The sequence below is a fragment of the Rutidosis leptorrhynchoides genome, chromosome 7, assembly GCF_046630445.1.
Source record: "Rutidosis leptorrhynchoides isolate AG116_Rl617_1_P2 chromosome 7, CSIRO_AGI_Rlap_v1, whole genome shotgun sequence".
In the NCBI taxonomy this organism is placed as follows: Eukaryota; Viridiplantae; Streptophyta; class Magnoliopsida; order Asterales; family Asteraceae; genus Rutidosis; species Rutidosis leptorrhynchoides.
The window spans coordinates 128,815,001-128,821,912 of NC_092339.1; the positions used below are offsets into that span (position 1 = coordinate 128,815,001).

Sequence of the window (6,912 nt, forward strand, 5' to 3'; positions counted from 1 at the left end):
GAGAGCGGTTGGCTCGGTCTGAGCGACCGGGAACCACTGACGACAACGAAATCATGGGAGGATAGCGCGTCGCGAGATGCGCTACGTATTCAGATGAGATGGATGAAGGAATGGAGCCAACATTGGATGAATCAGCGAAATAAGCCATGCTAAAAAATATAAGTGAAGAAAGTAGAAAGTGAATGTTGAAAGCTCTATTTATAGAAAAAGAAAGGACGACGGTAAATGATCTTGACCGTACACGTGTCAGAACATGTACGGCAAAGAAGGATAGATTTAATGCAACGGAACAGGTGATGTGATGGTTGTCATGTCACACCTGCTGTGAAGTTAGTAGTAGCTGAGTTCGACACCATGTGCAATGCTTGAGCATAATATCGAACTGGGGGACTTAATGATACGCATACCCGATTGGCTCGTGTTGCGCATTACACTTGCACCATATGTGCACAGACCTAGCGCTCTAGCACCTCGGGCGCAAGTAAATGTGCGCTAGCCTAGAGTAGCGCGCTAGATGAGGATGATGTGGCTGGTACTTGCCACGATCTCTACAAAAGAACCAACAGTCAGCAGAGAGCAACAGTACTGTTCCCTGGTCCCCTCCCATGAACGACCAGGCAGTACCGACAAGAAAGAAACGTGGAACATGTGGCTCCAATAAGCAAACGGCACTGTAGCTATAAATAACGGACTCGAATCACAAGGCAAAGGATCTGTTCTGGGAGAACTTACACACATACTATTTTAAGTATCCACGTACAGACCATCCGCGCTATCTCAGATAGCGCAATTATACCTGCGCTACCGGACTTAAAGCATTTCACTAGACACTCTTGATATACAGGTAACGTTCTATGAACACAAACCCTACAACCCAGCGGGAGCCATCGCTGACCGGACAAACCCGCCGATGGTGGGTCTATGTTTAACCACCCCCGCTAAGATCCTCATCTCGCAGGGGGTTATTCACGCTACTCCGAACCGGAGAGTTAAACCCAATTGACCCTTAAATCCCCCTTTCATTGATATCAAGCATGGACCGAACCCGACCCGAATATTCCATGCTTGATTAGAAAATAACAACGGTGATAAGATCACATTTAATTCAGTTTAGTTCTAGGATTTTTAGTACTGCAAAATGAATATATCTTAACCACAAAAGATTAAGAATTCCAAATGATGTATAATCAACTTAATGTGATAACAAATACAGATATGTAAAGTTTACTTAAATATATACCTTAAGAGATTGAAAGTAGCCACTGTCGATTCTGCCTTCGATGTTCGTTGGTGAATCTCATAGAAAATTACAAACTTCTGTATCAAAATAAAACCTAATAAATGTCAGTAAAATATATTGAGCAATTCAAACGCTAAGTTAATTAAATAAGATGAAATTACTTTCATTTCAATGTGTATAAGATACCATGGTTGATAGTTCACCACAAAGTGCATGCGGCCTACTGAATCACTCTTTAATGTTCATATAACACACATATATTTTAATCATATCTAAAATACCACTACAAAATAATGAAAGCATGGAGATGGGAATTTTGACCTAAACCCAACCCAAAAGTGCTACCTCATTAAACGCCACAAAGTGCTAGTTAGAAAGATAGACATCCAAAAGAAAATTAAATAAAAAATAATATGAAGATACATATAGAATTAGATTTTCAAAAGTAATAACTTATAAAGAATGTAAATAATAGAATATCAATCAAAGTTTCAATAGAAAAATACCAATTAAAGATGTAGACATCTCCTTGGAAGTATCTGCAGGTGCAATGAAACTAGTGCGCCTTAAATCGTAAAGTTTAAATCCATCTTAAAAACGATTGATGGTTGTGAACTCAAAGACATAGATAAATATTTAGTCAAGTCAACCCCAACCTGCAAGCCCAAATTGACACCCCTACTGGTCAAGGTATTCTTTTAAAACTTTACAATCTCAATGATGAACTACAGTTCAAATCGAAAACTAAATCTGATAACAAAATCACAGTTAAGGTAGAAATTTATAAGAACTTACAAAATAATAACAAATCACAAAAAAGTGAATAACCTCTTTAGTTCCAGATGAATAATGTCTCATGCCTGATGTTAGAGTCCTTAACCTCATTATATTATTCCCTAAAACATAAATATATAAAAACATCAGTTATCATCACAATTCATATAATATTCTTAACACATAAGGTATTAAACTTCAAAGGTTAAGAAAGAGCAGATACGAAAAATTAATAAATCAAACCTGAAATAAACTATAATTCCCACCTTGATTTCTTCCAACAAAAGCTATGAATACGTTTGGCGTGGATAATTATCCTGTGAACAATTAAAGTATCAAAAAAGAATCCTACAACATACATCTACTATTACCAAGCATAACATAACAACACTTATATAAAAAAGATAACTTAAAACCAAACTTAAAGAAAATAAATACTAACCTGAATGCAAGAAGCAACACCTCAAGAAGTAACCTGCAGAAGAAAAAAAACAATAACAAACACGAGGATACATGATATACCAATAATAAAATAGTGAAACAAACGATTATACAACAGAGGGTAAACAACAATTACCGGACTAACAACTATTGTAGTAATCTGCGATAAGGAAGAAAAACCAAGCAACAAATATTAAGCTAAATATAAAACAGAATAGGGAAGGACAGTAAACAGTTGTAAAACAAACATATACAAAAAGCATTTTAATTACTCAGATGTAAAGATGAAGTTCATTATCGTAAGTAGAAAAAGCAACAAAATAAAATCATAATCATAATTATAAAAAATCAACAAACTAAAATTGAAAATGCAGAAAACAAAAGGCTAATATGAAATCATACATCTTGAGCAGAGATCTTCAACCAGCTTGGTGGTGTCCTCTTATATGACTTAGGTGATGCTGATATACCCTTTCTGTAATTTCAAAAACATAAATATCATAAACAATCAGAAAAGTAATCTCTTTTTTTATTATTTTAATAAAAATGATCTAAACTAAATAATCACACACAACAATACCCAAATTTTGATATCAACCTAACATCTATAACTTCTAAACATCACTTTTGAATACAATCTACAAACTCAAAAAATCAAGTTTAGATCAATCGATACATCATCAACAATGATCATCGGAATACACACAATTACATAACAAAAAGATCAAAATTCATATAAAACATTCATCAAAATGCACAAATGGGTCAGATTCAAACACATACATAAAGAGTAGAATAAAAAAAATCCAAATTTTACACACACAAAAAAAAAAGATTGTAACCGTAGTAAATAATCAAGTACCCGGATGATAAAATTGAAAAGGTATCTTAATCTTGAACCGATTAGATTAAATCTCGATCAAAAAATTTAATTTCTAAAAATTAATTTTAACAATTGAGGTCGGTAAGTCGATTAGGGGGTTTACGGTGGATGTGTGTGTTGTGTGAGGGATATGGCGCATGGAAAGAACTTTGCAACGCGATTCACTCTTATTCTCATCCTAATATGGTTGTAGGAGATTTTCTTTTGGGAATTTTGATGAGAGCTAATGTGTGAAAAAGAAAAGATGATGAGACAATAGGTATGGTTGAGATGTATGATATGTTTTTTTTACAGGGAATGGAAGTATACTTAGATTTACACGTTACCTTTGCTTTAAGTCAAAAAACCGGTTTTCCTTTTTTTTTTTTTTTATACTTAAAAACCCAAAGCTTGTGAAAGTGGTGTGTGTAAATGGTGAATAGTAGGGGTTTGTGAGAGGAAGGGTACCAAGTGGACCAATGGGAAGTCAAAAACACACTTACTATTAGTATGTGTATAATTCATAAGAAAACAATAACCATTCATCACAAAATAGTTATCATACATTAAAATATATATTCAATCATAAAACCATTATCATTCGTTAAACAGCTATCATTCATCAGAAAACAATTATTATTCACTAGAAAACAGTTATCATTCATCAAACAGTTATCATTCATAAAAAAAAGCAATTATCATTCATCAGAAAAGAATTATCATCCATCAAAATGTTATCATTAATAAAACAATTATCATTCATCAAAATGGTATCATTCATCAAACAATTATCATTCATAAAAAAAATGTTATCATTAATCAAACCATTATCATTCATAAAAAAATGTTATCATTAATCAAACAATTATAATTCATCATAAAATAATTATCATTCATAAAAAATGTTATCATTCATCAAACAATTATCATACATCAAACATTTATCATTCATAAGAAAATAGTTATCATTAATAAGATAACAATTTTCATTCATCAGAAAAAAAATTATCATTTATCAAAATGTTATCATTAATCCAACAATTATCATTCATCAGAAAACAATTATCATTCATCAAGATGTTATCATTCATCAAACAATTATCATTAATAAGAAAAATCTATCATTCATAACGGTTACATTCATAACAGTTATCATACAAAAAGAAACACTTATCATTCATCACAAAACAATTATCATTCATCAAACCATTATCATGATTAGTTTTATAAAAAAGAATGGGGCATTCCGAGAATCGAACTCGGGACCTCCCGCACCGAAAGTGAGATTCATACAACTTGACCAAATGCCCAGTTATCAAACAATTATCATTCATCTAACTGTTGTCATTCATATAAAAACAATTATCTTTTATCAAAAAACGGCTATCATTCATCAGAATGTTATCATTTATCAAACACTTCTCATTAATAAAAAAAAAATATCATTATTCATCAAGCACTTATTATTCATAAATAAAACAATTAAGAGCTTATAAGAATATACTACTAAATAAATAGATTTTGCGTATTCTAAGAACATGTGTATGCTAAGTGCTAGGTTCAATTGTTACCAGCCTCTGAAACTTTATTTGAAGCCATTTACTGCTTTTCCTGTATGAACACTACAAGCAAATCCTTATAAGCAAATGCTTGATTATGGTATAAAGATCTTTTACAGAAAGACATGCATATTAGTAACCAGGCAGAACCTGCTCATTATAAAACATACTCCCTCCGTCCCAGATTAATTGTCCCCAGACAAAAAACACACAGTTTAAGAAATGTCATTATCACACTGTACTTTTTATGTACTTTTTTCTTACTTTACTGTTTTACCCTCAACTAATTAATTAAAAATCTCTCTCATCTTTGTAATTTAATTAATTCATTAGGGACAATATTGTAAACTTTATCAAATTTACTTTCCATATTTGGAAGTGGACAATTAATTTGGGACGTCCTAAAAAGAAATACCGGACAATTAATCCGGTAAGGAGGGAGTACTAACTCACGTAAACAAAACCCCCTCCTATTGCCTACAACAGAAACAGTAAAACAGTAAACACACAGTATAACAGTAATGTCTGAGGGGTACTTTTGTCTTTTACCACTCCCATCTCCTCTCCTGATGATTGTACCAGATCCTTCTTCATTAATTAATTAGTAAACTAATATTGAAAACATTGAACATATAAATATTCATATCATAAAAAGTATTACATGTTCGAACAACAAATCGACAGATACGTAGGCATCATGTTCTTAATTTTATCGCCTGTTGTAGATAAAAATATTAAAAAATGCTATTAATGCAACAGATTCCTTTTTTGTTATCGCAAAAAATGCGACATTTTCTTATGAATTTTTTTTCAAATGTATTTACTTTTTTGCCCTTTTGGTAACCATTAGCTTGACATTTAATAATTTCAGGCAAAGTTCCGGCTTTCTTTAGTACTAACTAAAGCGCGTTAAACGGATGCACCTACATTTTTCAAATGTTATTAAAGAGATAAATCCACAATTCCACATCAAATTATGGATTAAAATCATTTCAATGTTCAACTCAAAAACACACTAATACAGAGAGCGTAACATACCTAAACACAATCAAAGATCCTTCTATCATTTACATTTACAATTTACAATTTCAAGACTTTCAAATGGTCTAACTGTCTAGTATATCTCTGTTTCTTATTTCTTCCACTTCAAATGGTTCTGTAAAGGTATTTCAAATGACTAAAAAAATTAGCAATTCATCTGTGAATGAAACCTACACAAACCCAAAGGGAGGAGTAAATGCCTTTAATGCACATAAATGAAAACCAACAAACATGGTAGATAAATTTCTATAAACTAATACAAGACTAGCTACATAAACCTCATCAAACCCAATGGACAGCTAAATTGGACAACAATCAAGATGACGATTTCAGCTAATTTTCAGCGCCAAAGATCTTAAACCCTAATTTAGTGTTTTCACAACCACCGTACTCTCAAAGTTTAATATCCTAAAGTTTTGGCATAACTATCCTTAGGATAAAATATGAACTTTAAGTGAACGACAATGCAAAATATGTAGCTAAATCATAAATTCATATATTATCCATTTATTCAAATCGAAAAGGTAAATAACAAATGATGAAAAGACATGATCTTTATACAGCCAAACCCTACGATCATAGGTATATCACTACAAATGTAATCATTCACTACTACACATTTGACAATACAAACCCCTTTATAAGGGAAGTTGAAAAAACAGGTTTCAAAGGAAGAAAGAGACCGGTTTTCATTTTGAGTGGAAACCCGGAACCGGTTTTTTTTTTTAAAACAGGTCTTGAAAGTATACCTTCTAAACCCCCTTTTTAAAAAAAACCTCTCTCGACCCTATGAAACCCCTTTTTTCAAGCAACCGGTTCCAATCTTCTAAACCCCTTGTTTAAAAAAACCTCTCTCACTCCTTTGCAAACCCCTTTTTTCAAAAAACCTGTTCCAATTGTCTACACAAACGCATTTTCAGATCTCGCGCTCTGTGTATATATCATTATATCCTAAAAATTTTCAGAACACTTTTAAATTTTAAACAATTTTCAGA

The 6,912-nt window shown here is 32.1% G+C and overlaps 1 long non-coding RNA gene across 1 annotated transcript; it reads right to left on the bottom strand.

The window, feature by feature from the left end:
- Positions 1–2,583: 2,583 nt before the first annotated feature.
- Positions 2,584–3,370, bottom strand: LOC139857280 (uncharacterized). Its single transcript, XR_011762447.1, has 3 exons — positions 3,318–3,370; positions 2,858–2,930; positions 2,584–2,615 (listed from the first exon to the last, which is right to left on the bottom strand). It is a non-coding gene; the product is annotated as an uncharacterized lncRNA (long non-coding RNA).
- Positions 3,371–6,912: the final 3,542 nt, after the last annotated feature.